Here is a 21,259-nt window from a genome sequence, read left to right as displayed (position 1 = left end):
ACAGCTCGGTTGGAGTCTGGAGAAATCTTAGTGCGCATGTCGGTTTGTCTGTCCTAAGACAGCCGGCCAAACCGACACGTGCACTTACAGTGCCCACCACTCCTCCTCCTTGCTGCCGCTGCTTCCTTCAGGACGGCCCGCCCGGCCCTAGACTCAGCTCAGAGACGGAAATAAAATGATAATAACATCTGTCGTTATCGTTTTATTTCTCACATATGCACTGCTGAGAGAGCAGTGGGGCAACGCTCCTCCGCCCTAACAGAGGAGCCGCCGCTGAGTGCAAGTGACAGCTTGGTCCATCTGACCCCTGATGACATCACAGGGTTAAGCCCTTGCGCCACTCTTAGCCTTTCCACACCATCCTGTCTGCCGCTGTGGAGCCAGAAGGGAAATGACAGAGAGTAAACACAGATATTAGAGCCCTCAGTCCAGCCACTGACCTCATGACCTCTGGTGCCACGGGGCACCAGGGTAGTGCCAGGTATACCAATGCGCAAAGCAGAGGTGCGGGTGCCGGTCGCCTCGCCCTACTTCTGCTTTCGAGCCCCTTCACATATATAATATACCTGAGGCAGGTGTGCCATTTCCCCGCAAGCGGAAGCACGCTTGCCTTAACAATGCATGTGCCTTAACCACGCATCTGCCTCAACCACTCATCTGTCTCAACCACGCATCTGCCTTAATCACACATCTGCCTTAACCACGCATCTGCCTTAACCACGCATCTGCCTTAACCACGCATCTGCCTCAACCACACATCTGCCTTAATCACACATCTGCCTTAACCACGCATCTACCTTAACCACGCATCTGCCTTAACCACGCATCTGCCTTAACCACGCATCTGCCTTAATCACGCATCTGCCTTAACCACGCATCTGCCTTAACCACGCATCTGCCTTAATCACACATCTGCCTTAATCACACATATGCGTGGTGAAGGCAGTGCGCGGTCTAGATGCTTGGATGGAGCGGGCCAGGAAGAGGAAGTATCAGGAGAGGACGCGGTCTGGTAAGCGGGGCTTTGGTGGGGTGAGGGATAGTTTTAAGGGTTGGGCAGTTTTTAGGGCTAGGGGGTCAGGGTAATTTTTAGGGCTTGGGGGATCAGGGTAGTGTTTAGGGCTCGGGGGGGTTGGGGAGTGTGGTTAGTGCTCCAGGGGTCAGGGTAGTTTTAGGGCTATGGGGGGGTTGGTAGTTTTTAGGGCTCGGGTGTTGATAGTTCTTAGGGCTCGGGGATCAGAGTAGTGTTTAGCGCTCCGGGGGTCAGGGTGGTTGTTATGGCTGAAGGGGGTCAGGAATGTGTTTAGGGCTTGGGGGTCAGGGTTGTGTTTAGGGCTCGGGGGTCAGGTAGTGTTTAGGGCTCGGGGGTCTATGTTGTTTAGGTCTCAGGGGGGTCGGGTAGTGTTTAGGACTCAGGGGGGCCGGGTAGTTTTTGGGGCTCAGGGGGGTCGTGCTGGTGTTTAGGGCTCAGGGGGTCGGTAGTTTTTAGGGCTCAGCGGGTGGGGGTAGTATTTAGGGCTGAGGGGGTGTCAGACTAGTTTTTAGGGCTCGAGGAGGTCAAGGTAGTATTCAGGGCAAAGGGCAGGCAGGCTGGGGAGTGATCTTTACCATAGATCCCTTAACCAGTCATGCCTTTACACAAAATTGCGTGATAAAGGGTATGCGTGGTAAAGAATGCGTTGTTCAGACGCATTCGTTGTTTGGGCAGTATTGTAGAGGCACACGTGGTTTAGCCATGTGCGCCTCTGTCATACAATCTTATATAAGCTCTGTGCAAGAGCCTCCTGGGGAGAGACTAGGTTAAAGCATTCGAGAACGAGCTTTCACGTGGCAAACAGTCTGCACGACGGGTCGCACCAGCAAGGTGCCGCTGTTAGACGCAGCAGAACATTGACAAAGTAGAGCTGTTCGGTGGCCTTGCCACAGCAAGCCGCAGAAACGTAACATAGGAACACAATGAGCACGTGCGTCATTGTGACGCCTCTAGTCCTGGCAGGATCTTGGCCTCATGGAGATGTGGACGTGAGCCACGAGTACGGAGAGAGCCGAGCGAGCGAATTCCATCTCTGTGCATCACAACTGGCATTAACCACGCAGTCCATGTTCATGGTACTTATATGTGATGCCTTCATTTTACTCACAGTAATGCTCATATCTGCAATAAGGGTTTTTCATTCATCCTGCACCAAAGCAAGGCATTGATGTATAAATACCGCCTTTCAAGTTATAGGTGGACTTCCTTCGTGTGTGGAGCCTTCGGGCAAAGGTGCTCCAGTAATGTTATGTTATGTTATGTTATCGTAATTTGTATAGCGCGCGATTACCAAATAGGTGTCCTGGCGCTGAACCACGCATCTGCCTTAATAATCCACTGTGAGGAAATGGGGTGCACTATACGGTGTGGTTGTGTGACCTCACTGTGTAACACACTTACCAACCCCATTAGTACCCTTGGGTTTCGTTTGTCAAACCTTGAAGCTCAATCCTGGGTAGCGGTGGCTCTGAGCAGCGAGGTCGACACAGAGGAACGCGTGTAAAGTATTCAAACAGCTGCAAAACAATTAAAGAACAAATAGACACAACAATCAAGAAATCTGACAACATAACACAACATAATGTGTATTCATAACACACGTTCACTCAAGGGTATATTGGCTCTGTATGACAGATGTTTATTGTTACCAAACTCAACGGGACTCATTTTATTGACCTCAGAAGGATGGAAGGCTGAGTAGACCTGCCGGGATTTGAACCTTGGACCATGAAGTCAAACACAGGCCCCTACAGTGGACGCATCAGTCCTCTAAGCCACCAGACCCGGCAGTCCATTTACAGCTACTCCTAGATGACACTTCTGGGCTCAGCAAACTGGGTACAACTGTGTGTGTTGGCCGCTGATCCCTGGTGCGCCACGGTGACAGATGGCGATGGTTTGAAGACGCTGGGCTACCAGCTTGCCCCAGCAGGCTTCCCAGCTGTTGTCTCCCCATGCTGCAAACAGGAGGCCAGTTCCCTGCCCCTTGGAGTCTTTTGGCTTTGGCTGGACTCTGGAGATGGTTTCTCCTCAAGCAGGACACAGCAGGCACAGTCTCGCTCCTTTGCTAGTCACGAGGTTCAGCAGGTGCAGTCACCCCAGTGCAGCCTCTCTTTTCTGGTTCCACGGAGAAGCAAGGTAGTCCATCTTCAGTCCTTCTTCCAGTTCAGTTGCGATCTGAGTTTGGGGTGCCAGGAGTACCCTACTTATGCTCAGAAAATGCCATCAGGGCAAGATGCAGTTGGTAGCCAATGGGCTACGGCGTTCCCTCCCACCTGATGACTACTTCCTGTGAAGTGTGGCATCTGGGCATCCCAGGATGCACCATTCTCTCCACTGTGTCGGGACCCTTTCTGCCGGCTTGTGGAGATTCCTAGCCAGCCCAAAGGTGTGGCTACCAAGGGGGCTACACGCCCCTGGAAACATTGTTGGGAAAACAGGCTTTTGCAGTTTTCATCCCATTTCTCGCCCCCATTTGGACTACGAGCTGCTGGTTTACAACTCTAAGAGTGCACTGGAGGCTGCTGACCAGGCCCCGGTGCTGCAGCTCTCTCTCCAAGACGAGATGAAGCAAATTGGTGATCTCAATTGGCAACAAATCTAACCCCCTTATAAGTCCCTGGTAAGTAGTACCAGGGGTACCCAAGGCATGGCAGGATGGCTAGTGACAGTAAAACAACGTCCCAGAACCAAAGAATCACTGGCCATCGAGCCCTCTTAGGGTTCGCCCAAAAGTAGATGGTCCAGTGCTTTGTCGAACATGTAGTCCTGACCTCGCACAAGTTTCAGCTGGCTGCCGTTTTCAGCCAGACCTCCGGACGTTGAAGTATCATCTTACTGACCTTATCCCTACCTAGGTTTGTTGGTGATCAGTCTGGTTATCGCCATCTTTACTTGACGCTGCAACAAGAGGAAACCATGCAACCCCTTCAACCAACCGTTGCCCCGTTGTCTACCTTTTGCATCCGTTTCATCCCGGGTATCATCCAAGCGGTAAACACTGTTCTCCCGTGGCTTCTGTTCAGAACCAAGGACAGCCAGGAGAAGACTGCACCCGAGCATCTCAGGCCAGGTAAAACTGAAGCGACTGTTGTGGCCTGGTCCTGGGACCCGAAGCACCTTACCTCTCCATGGGTTCTACGTAACTCGACCTGCATGGGACCGATTGTCAGTAGCACCTTTCTCCCATTGACTGCAACGGTAAAGTGTACAGCACTGAACTGCACTGATTTATGATTTCTTCTAAAATCCAAAACTCCAGTTAGATGCATCTAATTGTGTTCATTTTGGTGTCTAAAGTTATATAAAAATGTGCTTTATTTTTATACATTGGTGTCGGATTTCTTTTGAGTTGTGTCAATTACTTACCATCCATGTTGGTTCTATAAATGCTTAACACGTTCCTCTGGTAAAGCCTGGCGGCTCTTTGCCACATGACCAGGACTGAGCTGAGGATTTACTATTGTGAATCCAAGCTCCATCTTTGGGGTCTGTGAGAGAATTAAAGGGTGCGACCGAATCAGCATCAGCACATAATACTCCACTTTCAGGTTTCCACTCTCTGCCCGTATTACCAGCCTGTCTGTACAATGGAGCAGGCCCGCTCCCAAGTGTTACCCATATGCCCGTCAAAGGCGGCTTCTCCATTGAAGCTCGCCTTTTGGGCCTGCACCAGGGTGGCTTCCTGCGGGAAGGAGGTGACACCTTCCTCCAGAGCCGGCCCCTATTGTCTCCGTTCCTTGGCGTCATTAGCACGCCTCTCAGGGACGGCAGAAAGCTGTCTCGGCTACAGGACACCGTGTGCAACCAGTATGGGCACAAGGGACTGAAGGCAACAGAGTGGCAACTTTGCTAAAGTTGCACAAATGCAACTCGTTACATTAAGTTCGGCCTAAGAATCAAGTCGGGCTTTATGTAACGAGTTCCTTGATACCTGGGATGACCCACTTTGGTTGCACCGTTCAGAGTTAGCAGCGCTGATGGGTCGGCATGTAACTCCGTACTCACCATTTGGGGCGACCAAGCTTTCCCAAACTCAAAATGACAGTTTACCGATTTTACTACCAGAACGTTTAAAATACCCGTGCTGCTCATGAGATATGCTACACCCTGCATTAGGACCCGCTAAACCTGCCGTTGGGGTGACTCACACATGTACCAGGGGGCGCCCTGGCTTTGCCATTGGTTTAAATGGCAAAGTCGGGACAGCGGTCAAACTTCTCTTCCGGCCTGCAAATGGCGAGCTGGGAGTCTTGTCCTACTTGTGTCCCACCCAGGGTGGCACAACCAGGCCTGCAATCCCCGGGCGGACCCTCTAGCTCTACACGCCCGGGTGCCCTGGGTACCATTTACTAGGAACTTGCGGCTAAGCCAGCTCAGCCAATTCAAAATCAATAAATCAATCAATCAGGGTTCTTGTAGAGGAGGAGCTTAGCGCGCATCCACGATGGTCGCGTGAGCACAGGGCTCCCCGGACCCTCGCCGCTCCTCGCAACTTATCCTGATGATATCCTGATTTCTTGGACAGACTTTTGAAGGCGAACCTAGACTGAGTCCATAACTCTTTCCAGAATTTGAATCGGACTTGGGCGACCGAAATTACGGCACTTTGAACTTTTGAGGCCCACCTTAAGGCCGTGCCGGGGACTTGGTGATCTGTGGAGCCGGGGCGTAGTTGAACAACAACGGCATTGGGACCTCCTCAGTGGCCGTGTCCCCACTTTCGGTTTCGCTTTTGGTTTCTGGCGTGGTCTGATCGAGGGCCTGTTTCGCTCGGCCGGGGACCAATCCAGCCTCCTTCTGTTGTCATCGCTGCCTTCTCATCACAGCGTACTGGGTCAAGTCGCGCCTCTCTCCGGACCCCACGAGCCAGCTTCTTGGCCGGCTGGTGCCCGACCTGCCGGCGGCCATTTTCACTCGGTCTTGTGGGCCCCTCCGGGGTGCATCTTCCACCATGGCGGGCAGGGGTGAACCCGAGAAGCGGAAGACCAAGACGTCTCTTCGTGGGGGACAGTTCCAGACAAATGTTATGGACCGCTATACTCAAGCCAAAGGATCCCTCGGGCTTTAAGCAGTACCCCGGAGGACGCCAGAGAAGACCCTGCAGGACATTATGGGCGCCATCACCGGCATGAAGGAGACCATCGGCCAGCAGTATGAGGCCCTGGCTCGTAAAATTGACACGGTCGCCATTGACGTCTCTCTAATCAGGGCTGACCTGTCCAAAACTAATGAGAAGGTGAAGTCATTGGATTTGAAGACCTCCAGCCTCACGGCCGATGTGTCGGGACTTTTAACAGACTTTGGCGCTCTGAAATCGGCCAACGACTTGATGTCCCATCGGCTGGACGATTTTGAGAACAGGGCAAGACGCAACAACATCCGCGTCATAGGTGTTCCGGAGAATCCCGAGACTCGTTCTGTTGACCTCCTGGTTGAAGATTTAATCCTTACTCATCTTGCCCCTTCTGGACTCAGCAAGTTTTTCGCTGTGGAGCGTGCACATCGTGTCCCGGGCGGCAAGCCCAAGCCTGGCGCTCCCCCGAGGCCTATCATTGCTAAACTCTTTCATTTCAGGGACCGTGATGTGATTTTGCAGGCCTCGAGGGTGCACGGCCCGGTGAAATTTGAAAACTCCTCTGTCAATTTTTTCCCGGACTTCACTCAACTTGTGCAGAGACAGAGGATGGGCTTTCAGGGGGTTAAGCGACGTCTTCGGGAACTGGGCTTGAAGTATGCTATGCTTTTCCCTACCAGGCTTCGAGTGGAACATGAGGAACGGACCTTCTTTTTTGAACGACTGGACAATGTGAGTGACTGGTTGGACTCCCTGCCTGGCCGGGGTGATCGAGCGGGGCATCCTGGCGGTGCCGAAGGTGGTGAGCCTCCACAGAAGTGATCTTTCGGTCCCTAACCTTGATAATCGGACATTGCTCAGTTGGGTTCTACCTTTTTTGTATATTTTGTCTTATAGTAGTTCGCGTCTGGGTGGCGGGTGGAGACGGGCCTCTCTCCTCCTCCGGGGTCTTTTTGTAGAATGGGATTGTTAGGGCGACAGGCACACTGCATTTTGGGGTGGTTTTGTTGTTTGCAGGGGTGCAGGGAGGGGGGAGTTGTAATGGGTTTTGGTTGGGGGGTTTGTGTATGTGTTTTCTTTTCTCAAGGCGGCATATTGGTTCTTTCTCTGCCTCAGGTGTCCTGCTCTCTGGGGGGAGACTCCTGCTACTTTTGTGGGGATGGGGGGTAGTGGGTTGAGGTTGATATCTTGGAACGTCAATGGATTGGGGGATCGTATCAAGCGGGGTGTTGTACTGCAATATTTGCGTCGTTTGACTCCTGATGTGGTACTCCTGCAGGAGACGCATTTGGTCGGCAATGTGTGTCATGCTATGAACAGGTGGGGATACCGACTGGTTGCACACTCCGGGTTCACCACCGGTTCCAGAGGGGTTGGTATTCTTGTCCGGTCTTCCCTCCCACTAGAGATTGATAAGGTCATCCTTGACGACAGTGGGCGTTATGCCGCCCTAACTGGGAGGTGGGAGGGCAAGACCCTTTCCTTGGTCACGATATATGTCCCCCCGGGCCTCCAGACCTCTACTTTCTCTGATGTCGGCCGGCTGTTGTTGGAACTCCCCGATAGTCTTCTCCTCATGGGTGGGGACTTTAACTCGGTGCTATCCGGCGATCTGGATCGTCACCCCCCCAGGGCCCTTCCCGTTTCCCAATCATGGCTCGGTGGGTTCTTGGACACCTTCGGTCTGGTGGATTGCTGGAGGTTAATGCACCCGACGCAATGTCAATACACCTTCCACTCCGGGGCTCATGGGAGTCTCTCTAGGCTTGATTACTTCCTCATGCCTGCGGCCCAGTCCACCCACGTTGGGGAGGTTCGACACTTGGCCCGGGGCATTTCAGACCACTCCCCTGTGTGGCTGCTTTTTGACACGGGGACGCAAGCCGCGGGGCGGATCGCCCTTATTAACCCTTGGCATCTGCGCAACCCCAGGACTCGCGACAGCCTCATTAAGTCGCTCGACCACTACTTCCTGGAGAACGAGGGGTCTGTCCTGTCCTCAGTGTCCCTGTGGGAAGCTTTCAAAACTGTTATTCGTGGACAGGCCCTCTCTTTAATAGCTGAGACCAAGAAAGCTAGGAATGGGGAGCTTGTGAGGCTGGAGGCGGAAATACTGGAGTTGGAGGCTGAGCTAGACTCGGGTGTCACCCAGGATAGGCTCCACGCCCTTGGCTTGAAACAGTTCGAATACAAATCCCTTGTTACTGACGCTGCCAAGACGCTGTACAGGGAACAGCAAGGTAGACTGTATGATGTTGGGGATAAGGCGGGTAAACTGATTGCGTGGCTCGATAAGAAGGAGAGAGTGAACCGCGTGGTCCCTGTGCTTCAGGATTCCGGTGGTGTGCGTGTGACTGACCCTGGCGAGATTGTGGAGTGTTTTGCTGATTATTTTCGTGTGGTTTACTCCCCGGTGTCCGACAGAGATGAGGTTGACTCTCGTTCCTTGTTGAGGGACATTGCGCTGCCTTGCCTGTCTGAAGAGGATCGAGAGTGCATGGAGGCATCGTTGTCAGCCGACGAGATTGCTATCGCGATTCGTCCCCTTCGTACTGGTAAGGCTATGGGCCCCAATGGATTGCCCATTGAATTGTACAAATTGTGTCCGGATAAAGTCGCGCCTTTTCTCCGTGATATGTTTTTGGAGTCGCGTGAGCTTGGTTCCCTCCCTAGTGACCAGCGGCTGGCCACCATAGTTGTGATTCCCAAGGAGGGCAAGCCTCGTGATCGTTGTGCCTCATACAGGCCCATTTCCCTACTGAATGCTGAACCAAAGATCCTCGCCAAGGCCCTCGCTAATCGCCTACTCGCTGTTATCTGCGACCTGATTCATCCGGATCAATCTGGTTTCATCCCGCACCGGAACACCGCTCTCAACCTGCGGCGTTTGCATGGCGTTCTCGCCAGGGCGGAGTTTCTTTCCGAGCCGGCCATCTTGGCGTCCTTGGACGCCACGATGGCCTTTGATACGATAGAATGGTCATACCTTTGGGCCACACTGGCGAAGTTCGGTTTCGGGCCGGGATTTATTAGTTGGGTCAGACTTTTATATACGGATCCGCTGGCTCAGGTTGTTGTCAATGGGAGGGTGTCCCAGCCCTTCGCTCTCGGGAGGGGTACTAGGCAGGGGTGTCCGCTGTCCCCCCTGCTCTTTGCTCTTGCTTTAGAACCGCTCGCAGCCTGGCTCCGATGGGAACCGTCAATAAAGGGCATTCAGTAGGCCCCTGGCTTTGAGGACCGCGTCTCATTGTACGCCGACGATATTCTTTTGTACCTCACCTCCCCGCGTGAATCCCTTAATGTGCTTTTTGACGTCTTCACTTCTTTCGGGAAAAACTCCGGGCTGATCATTAACTGGTCCAAATCCTGTGTGTATGTTATTTCCGGTGACCTTCCCCCCTTGCCGAATAGGTTTCCCATTCAAATTTCACAATCCGGTTTTAAGTACTTGGGGATCTACGTATCGTTGGACCCGGCGGTCCGCCATGAGCATAATCTCCTTCCCCCTCTCCGGCGACTAAAGTTGGACGTGGCTCGCTGGCATAGGTTGCCGTTGTCGCCACTCGGTCGAGCGGCACTTTTTAAAATGATGTCCCTGCCCCGATTTCTTTACGCACTCCAGAACTCCTTTGATATTATTCCGGCGGCCTACTTCCGGGAGGTGGAGGGTCTACAGAGGAGACTTATTTGGGACGGTCGCGCTCGTATCGCTCTTGCAAAACTGACTCTAGCTTCATTAACAACAAAGCGCCCTCAACCTTCCTTCTCGGTAAATTGGAGAAAGGTGATTGATCGTATTAAGCTGGACACTCAGCCATTGGCCCAGGCTCCTAAACTGATGGGAGACGTATCGGTCGATTCTCGCAACTTCCACGTCTGGATGGATCAGATTATTTCGGAAAATTCTGACTCCAAAGGCGATCGCGTGAACTGTCTTAAAAGGAAGTTAAGTGCCCCTTGGTACACCCAGGCCTTAACTGAAAGTCATCTACTTTGTAGAATAAAAGAAAGGAAGTGGAGGAAAACATACGACGAGGCCTCAAGAGCCCTTTATGTTCAGCAGAGGAAATCATACCTCTCTAGCATAAAGGTTGCCAAAAAGGTGTATTACACTAAAGCAAAAAACCGTCTTCTCTATAGTTAAATCCTTTACTCACCCCAAAGCTCTTCAGCCCGAAATCCCGCCCTCCGAAACTCTGTGCAACCAAATTGCAGATTTTTTCGGGGAAAAAATTGCAAATATTCAAAAGGATTTCTCGCCTCCTTTGATCTCCTCCACTCTAAGTTCCCAAAAACATGTAGTCGACAATCGCCATTCCCTTTGCAGCTTCCAACCTGTCTCCCTTCAACAGACCCGTAAGGCGATCTTGGCTTGCAAATCAGGAGCACCAACCGACTCCTGTCCCCCTCGCATTCTGCATCATCTAATTGAGGTAGTCAATCCTACCATCAACGCCATTATAAACGCATCCTTAGAATCAGGGATAGTGCCTAATGAATGGAAAAAGGCCATCGTGAAACCCCTGATGAAAAAGCAGAACAAATCTCCAACGGATCTGACGAACATGCGCCCCATTTCACTCCTGCCTGTTCTAGGAAAGATCACTGAACGGATAGTGCATTGGGAGCTAAAAGCATTTGTGGAGAACCATAACATCCTGCATCCCCAGCAATCTGGGTTTCGCCCTGGCCACTCCACCGAAACGGCCCTGATAGAACTCTCTGATTCCATCAAGTTCCTGCAGGATGAGGGAAGGCAAGCCGTCCTCATCCTGCTTGATCTAACAGTAGCTTTCGACACTATCTCTCACGTCATCTTGAGTGATAGGATGCGAGAGATTGGCATGACAGACACAGCCTTGGCATGGGTAAAATCCTTCTTGTCCAATAGGTCCCAATCTGTATCTTTGGGTCCCTACCTATCCAGTGAAAAAACCATTACATCGGGAGTACCGCAGGGGTCCATATTAAGTCCACTTCTTTTTAACATCTATATGGCACCCCTCCTCGCTGTGATAGAGTCTCATGGGATCCTCGTCACGTCATATGCTGACGACACCCAACTAGTCGTCTCTATCGACAAAAACCGCACGGATACAGAGCTGCGATTTCAGAATTGTCTCACGGAGGTATTTCAGTGGTTGAATAAAAACCACTTGAAGTGCAACAGTGGGAAAACTGAAATCATACCATTGGGCCAGGATTTACTCTTCTGCCCGAAGGACTGGTGGCCCAAAGACTCAGAGGCCCCACCTAGTGCTGTGTCTTCTGCGCGCAATCTGGGCGTGCAATTTGATGCACCCTTATCCTTTGACGATCACGTCAGGATCACGGCTGGTTGCTGTTTCAGACTCATTAAATCTCTAAAGAAATTTTTTGACTTCCTCCCCGTTGCTTCTAGGAAATCGGTCGTGGTAGCACTGATACTCTCCCGACTAAATTACTGCAATGGGTTGATGGCAGGAGTGAAAAAGTCCACTCTGAAGAAGTTGCAAAGTGTACAGCACGCGGCGGCAAGACTAGTGTTAAAACTTCCCAGGAAATCTTCAGCTTCAACTGCATTAAATTCTCTTCACTGGTTGCCACTGCATAAGAGAATCCTTTTCAAACTCTTACTTACAGTTTTCAAATCCTTGAAAAACATAGGTCCCAAATACCTCGTTAATCGTTTCATTCATTATGATCCCGTACGATGCCTGCGATCCTCAGGGGCCAACCTTGCTAAGATCCCGAGGTACAAATACAAAACTAGGGGTGGAAAAACCTTCACAGTCCTGGCAGCAAGGGCTTGGAACAAACTGCCCGTAGATCTTAGACTGATCGAGACCGAGTGTCTCTTTAGGAAACAACTGAAGACCTGGGTTTATCAGCAATCTGATACCTATGTGTTGGCAGCTATTTAGATCTTTCACCACTTCTTCCCTATACGCATGCTCAGCGCCAAGATGCTCCCTTCGGAGCGAAAGATTGCGCTTTACAAATATCCAAATACAAATACTCTCCCGTGGTATGACGGGGGCATTGCGCTCCCGGACATCAGGAGGTACTATTGGGCCTCCCAGCTGTCCGCTGTCAACCATGCTACGTATGCACCCGGCCCAACTCCGGCTTTCGAGATGGATAAATATCAGTTGCCTGGTGGCAACTTCAATAGAGCGCTCTATTCTCGGACGGCGGGGAGGAACCTAACGGGACCCACTAAGATTGCAGTGCGTGCGTGGAGGGATGCCAATGTGGCCATGCGTTGGAATGATCGCCTGACACGAGCGACCCCCCTGTTTGCGTCGGACGGATTGGGATGCCTCTGGACGACGAAAGGTTTTGAGAACTGGGATATGATTGGCATTAGCAGAGTGGGTGATCTCTGGGTGAAAGGTTCTGTCAAATCCTTTGCGGCGCTTCAGAGTGAGTATGAACTAAGTGAGAGGGAGTTCTTCAGGTACGCACAGGTTCGCCATGCTTTGCTGTCGGTTTTCAAGGCCGGTACCACGATCCCCGTAGCTTCACCACTCGAGGACTGTATACTTGATGGTCATCTGCCCGATAGTACGATTTCTTTGATTTATAAGAAGTTAATCAACAGTCGGGCGGACCTCCTTGTGCATCTTCGGGAGGCCTGGACCGGAGACGGGTTGGAGTTGGATGACGAGGACTGGCAGTCTGCACTGTCTTCCCCGAAAGAGGTCGCCATTCCTGCCCGTCTCCGTCTTGTCCAGCTTAAAATTCTTCACCGTGTGTATGTGACGGGTCCTCGTTTGGTTGCGATGGGTTTTTCTTCGGATGGGCTGTGGTATGAGTGTCACCTTCCTTCATATCCTTTGGGAGTGTCGCGAGGTTGCGGCTTATTGGCGCCTAGTGCATGCGGTAATGGAGTGTGTCACTGGGGTTGCCCTGTTGCCTGAGGCTCGTCGATGTTTGCTGAATGTATGGGAGCCGAATGATTATAACGTTGCCCAGGCCCGGTGGGCGGCACTTGGGAACATGATTGCAAAGAGGGATATCGCGCAGCTTTGGGGTTCCCGACGGCCTCCCACCGTGTCAGTGTGGAAGGAGAACATGGACTGGTGTATGTTCAGGGAGAAGACGGTGGGCCCGATTCACAGAACAAACTTAAGACTAAATCCTAAACTTAGTACCATTCTGGTATTCACAGAATGCACCTAGTACTTCTGCTATTCACAGAATGAACTTACTACTTTTGCTATTCACAGAATGAACTTAGTACTTTTGCTATTCACAGAATGGATTTACGACTACTAAACTTACGTCCGCACTCGGGCCGGAAATTCCGGCCCGGAGGCGGAGCTTCCGGCCCGGAGGCGGAGCTTCCGGCCCGGAGGTGGGGATTCCGGCCGATTTAGCTATGGCCCAAATCTCCACCTCCGGGCCGGAAGCTCCGCCTCCAGCCCGGAAGCCCCGCCTCCGGGTCGGAAGCCCCACCTCCGGACCGGAAGCTCCACCTCCGGGCCGGAAGCTCCGCCTCCGGGCCGGAATTTCCGGCCCGAGTGCGGACGTAAGTTTAGGAGTCGTAAATCCATTCTGTGAATAGCAAAAGTTCTAAATTCATTCTGTGAATAGCAAAAGTAGTAAGTTCATTCTGTGAATACCAGAAGTACTAGGTGCATTCTGTGAATACCAGAATGGTACTAAGTTTAGGATTTAGTCTTAAGTTTGTTCTGTGAATCGGGCCCCTTATATCTGGTGCGGGGCAAGCCTGGGGCGTGGGGTAGAATTTGGGGTCAGTGGAACGCCTACCGAGGTAACATTTGTACGCCCCCTTTTGAAGATACTTCTGATATTTCCCAGTCCCCCTGATCCTGGGGTTCCCTGAGTACTGTACTCTTTACGCTGATTGTTCTGGCTTCCCCGCTGCCCCCCCCCCGTTCATCTTTATTGACCTCCTGATTCTTTACGTGGTAGGGTGGGGTCCCCCCGTCGGCGCTTGACACTGTCTATACTGTTTCTCGCCTTGAGTTTTGTTTTTCTTCTTTGTTCGTTTTCTTCTTTACAAAATTTAAAATATCAGTATTCTGCCTAACTTCTGAGTTGCCGAGCATAACTTTGTAATCCTGCTGCGCCTCTGGGGATCAGTCGCTGCTTTGTGACGTCACGTAATTGGCATGCATGTGCTAGGGGCCGGCCCTGGTGGTTGTAGGCCCACGTTTGTACTGTTGGCTTTCTGCACAATAAAGTTAAAAAAAAATAATAAATCAGGGTTCTTGTATAGCGCTGCTAATCACCCATGAGGGTCTCGTGGCACTGGGGGTGGGTGGGCAGATGGGTTTTGCAGTTCAATCGAAGAGCCAGGTCATACCAGTGCACAGGCATTGAGGCCAGCTTAGCCGGCCACAGTGCCCTCTCAGAGTCAAAAAACCCGCAGCATCAGGACAAAAACGTAGGGGTGACCATACAAAAAGAGGGGTTTCCTTACGCCTACAATAAAATAAAGGTTTTTGTGACTGTTGCGTGCAGATTCCAAGATCCGTATTCTCTCTAGGTAAGTTGAGGGAGGGCTGCGGGGCACAGGCTCGCCCATCTGCCTCTTACGGCCAAACGGGTCAGTTGGCTCGCAGCTCTGCTGCCTGGGAGTCGAAGAGAGTTGACTCGTGAACTTGTCAATACATATCATGCGCTCCCCCGCTGCCTCCATAGTCGCGGCTGAACAGACGTGCATAGGCTCCAGGGAGCTTCAAATCAACAATCTGTGCTACAGAGAAGTTGTCTTTTTGTTGAGTTTCTAGATCTGGAACACACTTTTCATCATGTTAAGGATGTGCTAGGGGTGTCAGACTCTAAGGAGACAGGACCTCGGCCCGGCTTGCTTCGTTTCTCACCAAAGCAAGATCTGAGGACAGATTACTTACATTTCATGCAAAGTAGAGAGCTGCGTTGCGTGAAAGGGAGACAGCAGAAATGTACCATATCGGCTAATATACTGTGCATCGTTCTCTCTCCTAGCGCTGACGCACTGGGGGCACCATGGTGCACGGGTGTCTCTGTTACGGGCAAGATTGGGTTTGTGCAAGAAAGGACACTTTAATGCAAAAAGCAATCCTTTAACGCATAGAAAGAGGAAGTAACAAGGAGAAAATAAAGATATTTGTAGCTTTTTGAAGCATTCCCAGGTTTACTGGCTTGAGTAAATCTGGGAATGCGCCACAATCCATGGGTGGATCATGGGAACACCCGTGCTGCACCCATGTAAGGCCGTCCTGGCGTGAAATAACGCAAGACAGGGCTATGTGCTGCAATGTGTCGCTTTGTATTTACTAAACCACACAGAGGCACACAAAGCAGCTTTGGATGGCTTAGTAAATGCCAAAAAGGATCTTGCGTTGAGGCGGCGCCATCAATGTGGCGCAACGCCAATGCACCAACCACTTTTATGTAAACGAGGGTGGTGACGAGGTGAGCAGTCTTTCTTCAAACAAGATGGTGGAGAAGACTTATTCAGTCCACAGTGAGACTCCTGCACCTGAAGGGACAGGGAGAGAGACAGGGACAGACACGGACAGAAAAAGAGTTAGGTAGACAAATACGGATAGAAAGAGACAAGCAGGGGAAGACAGAGGCAGACAGGGAGGGAAGACAGCAACAGATGGAGACAGAGCTAAGGACAGGCAATGGCAGAGCGAGAGAGACATACAGAGGTAGACAGAAATAGACAGAGGCAGACGGATAGAGACACACAGTGATAGAGAGACAGACACACAGAGAGACGGGTGTAGATAGAGATGCATAGAGACAGAGATAGCTGTATAGTGAGAGATATACAGGCAGTCAGAGACAGAGTGAAATAGAGACATATGTAGATAGAGACATACAGAGACAGACACAGAGACAACAGGAGATGCTCACAGACAGAGAGAGCAAGAGAGGCAGATGGTGAGGTACAGAGGCAGCTAGACTGAGAAAGAGACAGACAGAGACCTTATAGAGACACGGACAGAAGGAAACAGGTGGAGACAGAGATAGATAGAGACAGACAGAGGCAGAGTAAGAGTTAGAGGACCAAGAGACAGATGGAGACGGAGAGCGAGAGATTGTGATAGTGAAATATAGACAGGAAGAGACAGAGACACAAAGAGAGACAACACTAGACACATGGTTAGATACAGAGACAGATGCAGAGAGATCAAGAGAAAGAGCCAGCAAGAGACGGGCAGAGACAGGTGGAGACATGTAGATGGAGACAGATGGATAGCGAGAGATAGATAGTGAGAGACAGTGACAGATATTGACATACAGACAGGAAGAGAGCTAGAGACAGCAAGAGACAGCGAGACACGGAGAGAAATAGCACTAGAGACACAGGGTTAGATACAGAGACAGATGCAGAGAGATTTAAGGAGAGAGAGATAGAGACAGGAAAAGACAGGCGGAGATAGATAGAGACAGACAGAGAAAGAGTGAAACTTGGAAAACAGACAGACAGAGACACGTAGATAGAGACAGATAAAACATCAACCATCCAGCTCAGCACAGCACAGTAGAGCTCAGCACAGCTCAGCACAGCACAGCACACCACAGCTCAGCACAGCTCAGCTCAACACAGCACAGTACAGCTCAGCACATCACACCACAGCTCAGAACAGCTCAGCTCAGCTCAACACAGCACAGTACAGCTCAGCTCAGCACAGCACAGTACAGCTCAGCTCAGCACACCACACCACAGCTCAGCACAGCTCAGCGCAGCACAGCTCAGCACAGCACAGCACATCACAGTCCAGCACAGCTCAGCACATCACACCACAGCACAGCATAGGAAGGCCAGCTCAGGCACAGGAAGACAATGTTCTTTACCCACCGAGGCTGACAGAGCACGATGTTACTAAAGAAACAGTCAAAACAGATTATTGAAACGTTTCCAAGAAGAACCGCTGAGCTGAAATATTTGAAAACAAGTTGAAAACAAGATACAAGTTTCACAAAATACAATAACAAAGGTCCCGAAGCATGGAGGCAAGAACACGTCATCGAGAAGCCACTGACACCCAACTGTGAGGCACAATGCTGTCGTGGCAGAAAACTGACAAGGAAATGAGTGGCCGTCATGGAAATAAACAGACAAATAAAGCTGACACTGCCAATAAACTCAGTGGTGACCCTGGGCCGAGACGTCCACATCCTGTCTGGAGCTCTGGGGGCGGAGCCAGCTTGTGATTGGCAGCAAAACTAACCAATGTCAAAGAGGGAGTACCCAAAGCCATCATTAGGAGCAATTATGTTATGTTATGTATATCATATACATGTGTAACTCATACAGTATATATTATAACAAGCATTGGCATAGCCAACAGGTCTCGCCTTTGGGACCTTAGAATCGGTTAGTCACGCAGCACACTATGGTGGGTGCTGTGCCGCCTGGGATTGAAGCATGGCGCGTACAATGTCTTTTATAATATTCGCTTGTAAGCAAAGAACAGTTCGAATTATACCATGGACACGTCACAGCCAACACCAGACACATAAGATTACCTTTTGTAACCACGGCTGCCATCTGGGCGGCGAAATGTCCAGATGTCTTAAATCGAGAGAAAACCTTTTAGCAACATTAGGATAATGAAAGTCTGGGGGGGGTGGGGGAATAGCTGTTTGAATACAGGCCCTTCATTGTAGTTCATAAGTAAATGTGTCATATTAGGATTGTAACTTACGAACTGTAAGTAACAAAAGGATCTCTGTGACAAAAGCAGTCACCCACTGAGCTAGCCACTTAAAATGCACTTTAGTGATCTGCATGTACACGTTCTTTACAGCAGGCACATTAACCCTCTGTGCTGCTTCAGGATGGGTGAAAACTGCCACTCTACAAAACACTGATCTTGTTCCAGCATGAACATTACACAGGAGAGTTATGTTGGCAGGATTTTAATTGTTGCCAGAAAACTCCTGGACACACAAGGAATTTGGCAAATGTGGTTTTTATTTGTGAAAACACAGCACATGGCCGTAGGTAAAAGGGCCGATCCCCATGTACTTCTCACTCGAAGGTGGAACCACCAAAACAGAAGTAAGCGGCCCCAACACTGGCTGCAACCACTGCTTAAAATACACATACCACATGCCGGCCCCTCTGCACTGCATGACGTAAAGTAAAAGCAAACTGAAAACACCATCAGGAGAGGGAACCCTGGCCTATGCAACATGCAGGGCCTACCAGCTGGACCAAACAGTACTACAACGGTTCCTACCTTAGAAGTCGAACCAACATAAACAATCATGGAAAATGCAACAGGTCTCGCCTTTGATTAAGTTAAAGCCATTTGCTTTGCTAATGGTATTGTATAGCAAAGCAAATGGCTTTAACTTAATGAAAGGTGAGACCTATTGCATCTTAAATTGATTACACAATCAAGTAAGCAGAAATAGACATGCACATAAAACACACGTGCAAACATACGCACGTAAAGACATGTAAACATTGTACATGTAAAGTTCTAAAGCATGTACGCAGCCCTGCTTCAGGCACAAGCATGCATACCTGCACACGCACACGTGCAATGCACCCATGAACAGCCGGCGATTCTGCACAGGAGAGACGCCCCAGGCAGAGACATGCAGAGAATAATTCATCTGAAATCACTTCTCTGCGCTCTCCCGAATCGTGCCCCCGGGTAAGAAGAGAGGCGAGGGGCTGCCAGCAGCAGAAGAGAGGCACCCTGGGAAGAGACTCACGCTCTGGACAGACCGCTCACTCTGAAAAGATTGAACAGATAGCAGAGTCTGGAGAGACCGCACACACGTATGAACACATAGGCACAAAACAAACGCGCACACACACACGCACACCACAATTACATGCACACAACTTTAAACAAAGCAGATTGCTCAGTCTGCAAATCAGGAACAGTTGAATGATGACACAAGTTTATATCACATACCAAAAAGAAGCTGACCCATGCGTCTGGTACAGCCCGCTTGCACCCCTGTCATTTGAGTGCAGTGTGCCGCCTTCCTGGATTCTATGCTGCTCGCCGAGGCAGTGTGTATGTATCTGCTTGGAGTATTTCCTTTCACGCCAGCATCTGAGGCTGGCAGAGCCCACAGCAGCGCAGTCGGCAGCAGTGTAAACTGCCAACTCAAGGGTAGTTACGAGGCGGCAGGAGAGTTGTGCTGAAGAAATAAAACAAAGTCAAGGCCGGCGCCAGGTTTATTAAAGAAAAGACGCTGCGCTCCTCCTGCATTGGGATTGGAGATGAGATAGGTCCCAGCCTAAAGGGCTAGTTTTTTTGGTTTTTTTAAAGCACTGCGCATGCTGGGTTTCTTAAAGAAAAGACGCTACGTATCTCATGAAGCAGCCTGCATATTAAAGAAAAAATGCATTTGCAACTCTAATCGGTCTCGCTCGTTTGTACAGTTGAGACCGGGTGGCAGAGGAAACAAGACGCGCGGCCGCCATTATTGAATATGTTAATTTAAAAAGTCCAGGTCTCAGAACACGCTCACTCTGGGGCAATTGACATAAATGACATCAATACCCGCCTTCCAACCCTGCTAAAATGCTTAAGTTTAAAACTGAGCGCGGCGCCGCTTTACGGAGACCGCGCTTGGTTTCTTTATATATTTCTTAACTTTAACACTGAGCGCAGCGTCCTTGATGCTGGTGCTGAGCTCAGTGCTAAAGTTAAAATATATATAAATAAACCGAGCGCGGTGTCCAAACACAAACAAAGCGCGGTGTCCCTGAAGTGGAAAATGTAACAATAACCGCACTTGTGCAATTGAAGCTGCCCGTGATAACAAACGCATCCGATGGCTTAAAAAAAAAGTGCAGCACGTTAATATTAAGCCTACCTTGTCACGCGCCGGTAAGAGATCCAATCCCGCTGGGCGGGGCCAAAAGGGGACAGGGTGGCAACCAGGAGGGATTGAAATGCCTCCGGTGCAATCATTGCACTGCCTTTTGCATAATTCGTGATGCAAAAAGACGCGCACAAATGAAAACTGAAGGCGGAGCTGGGACATGGCTTCGGAATCTGTATTGATTCCAAAAAGCCCTTGCATGGCGAAAGCAGCGCATGCGCTGCTTTCGCCAGGCCGAGACCTGACAACTATGGGAAACGGAGCGGCCCCTGCACTTCGAGGAAAGCCTGTAACAACCTTCACAGAAAGCCAAGCCTGTAGTCTCACAATTCTGTGCTGCAGCGAGCGTCGGGCTGCCCTGAAGTGTCCGTCTTTCGATGTCAGGAAGGACAGTGTCAAACTCCGGCCGGTGGTAACAATTCCCGGGGGCCCAGGTCCATTGGCAGGCAATAACCAGCCCAAAGCTCTCAGCTCCGGATTAGATGGAGGCTAGAGATACTACCAGGTGTTTCAGCACCAAGTGACTCGAGGATTTAAGCCCTTGCTGCTTACAGTTTAGTATAACAAGCAGGTTACAAGTTAGGATCCTGGCACAATCAGTTCAGGCTTTCAACCTTCTGATGTTGATATATGAATGGGGATAGCAAATAAACACTCTCCGTTTGCTAAAACATATCTATATCAAGGTGGAACAGTCTGAGTGAACAGTTTCCGTTGATTTAAGGTTGAAAAGGAAAGACTGCAAGTAAAACCAAGTGGTGCCGCAGTAATGCTGCAAAATCCGCACCTTGCATCGTTTGACATCCAAGTTTCTTTCTTCATTTTATTTATGTATTTATTTAGATAGAGTTTTATAAAGTGTCACACAGAGCCTTTGCCACTTTAGTGTGCATGGAAAAAAAGAAATATCTATGATCTTAAATTTGAGCCTTCAATCCCTATTTGCTGGTATTGCCACCTGTGATTGATGTCTGCAGCAGGCGACATCGCTGCAATTGCTACATTACCTTGTTACAATATCTCCCAACCTTATGGGAAAAACATCCCCCAAGAACGAACGGGAAACCCACCAATGGCGAGAAGACGCCGTGGCGTGTTTGAGTGTTCCTAACAGAGAGCCGATGCTGAACAGCACTCCAGCAACCTAGCAGTTAAGTGAATTCCTGCTGGACCCAGCAATCACGCAGCAGAAGCTTATGAGCAGTGAATTAAGTTACCGGGGCAATGCAGACGGCATTTGTCCACTCTGCTTACGGCAATCCATCAAAGTCGGTGACAGCACTTAAAGCAGCAGAAAGAGGCCCCACACCACTTAGTATTGCGTTACCCGCAGCATTACAGCC

This window comes from Triturus cristatus, chromosome 6 (genome assembly GCF_964204655.1).
Source record: "Triturus cristatus chromosome 6, aTriCri1.1, whole genome shotgun sequence".
In the NCBI taxonomy this organism is placed as follows: Eukaryota; Metazoa; Chordata; class Amphibia; order Caudata; family Salamandridae; genus Triturus; species Triturus cristatus.
This window is presented reverse-complemented; position numbering follows the sequence as displayed.